A 1,012-nucleotide genomic window follows, 5' to 3' on the forward strand; every position below is an offset into this window, starting at 1 on the left:
CCCCAGCACACACCCACACTCTGGCAATTAAAAAAAAAAAATGTTTTTTTAAAAAACCTGAACTCATTTGTAAATGCCCTAGTAGCCATGCGTTAATCAAACTGGCATTCCCACTTTGCCCCTAGTCTGTTAGGTCTTGCTCAGTGAGACAGTGGCAAGCATCTGGGGGCCCTGCGCCTACCACCCCCTTGCTGCCTGACAACTCTGTGGAGGTACTCCCGGCTCCCCATTTTACAGGTGAGGAAAGGAGGCAGCGCAATGCAGGCAGGCCGTCCCGACACCCAGCCCTCTCTGTGGTCCACCTCACATCGGCCAGTGGACAGTACATCCCAAAGCGCTCTCACATACAGCAGACCTAGAGAGCGGGCCTGTGAGCCGGGGTCTACAGTGGGGGCGACAGGTAAGGGGGTGCACAGGTGCTCCTGATGGTGGACACTCAGCAGCCCTCTCCTGGCCCAGCCAGCACTCCCTCACCCCAGATCCCTTTCTCTCTGAAGCCTCCCATTCCTCTGCAGCTACCCCAAGAGCCGGATGCCAGAGGTCTTGCAGGGTCCTGCAGCAGGGTCCGCTGACCAGCCCCAGGGTCATCACCCACAGTGGGCGGCGCCCGCACTCCAGGCGGCGACATGGACAGGGTTCCGTGGCTCAGTCACGGTCCTTATTGTCGCCAAATCGGAAGTGGGCGGCGAACTCGGAGCTGCCAGCCTCAGTTCCTCATCCGACTCTCAACCTCCTCCTCCCAGGTCTGGGCTGGAGGGAACCCGAAACCAACTGGGTGTGGGGCGAGAGCCAGCCAGCCCGCCTAGGCCCCCTAGGGGTGCAACCGAGCGTTCCTGCAGCGGCAGCGCGGTGGCTCCGAACCCACCAACCCCAAGCACATCTTTGCGCCCGCCTGGCCTCCTGCACACGCCGCGGGGGCGGGTCCGACCGGGGTCGCCAGGGTCACTGCACAATCCTGGGGCAGAAACCGGGCCGGCTTGCGCGAGGCTACCAGCTGGAGGCCCGCCCTTGG

At 62.3% G+C, this 1,012-nt stretch overlaps 1 protein-coding gene across 4 annotated transcripts in view; it reads right to left on the reverse strand.

Annotated features, from left to right (window-relative positions):
* Nucleotides 1-1,012, reverse strand: part of DISC1 (DISC1 scaffold protein) — a 311,563-nt gene that overhangs the window by 259,009 nt on the left and 51,542 nt on the right. The window lies entirely within an intron of this gene.

Source organism: Tupaia chinensis, unplaced genomic scaffold (genome assembly GCF_000334495.1).
Source record: "Tupaia chinensis unplaced genomic scaffold, TupChi_1.0 Scaffold000161_1, whole genome shotgun sequence".
Lineage (NCBI taxonomy): Eukaryota > Metazoa > Chordata > Mammalia > Scandentia > Tupaiidae > Tupaia > Tupaia belangeri.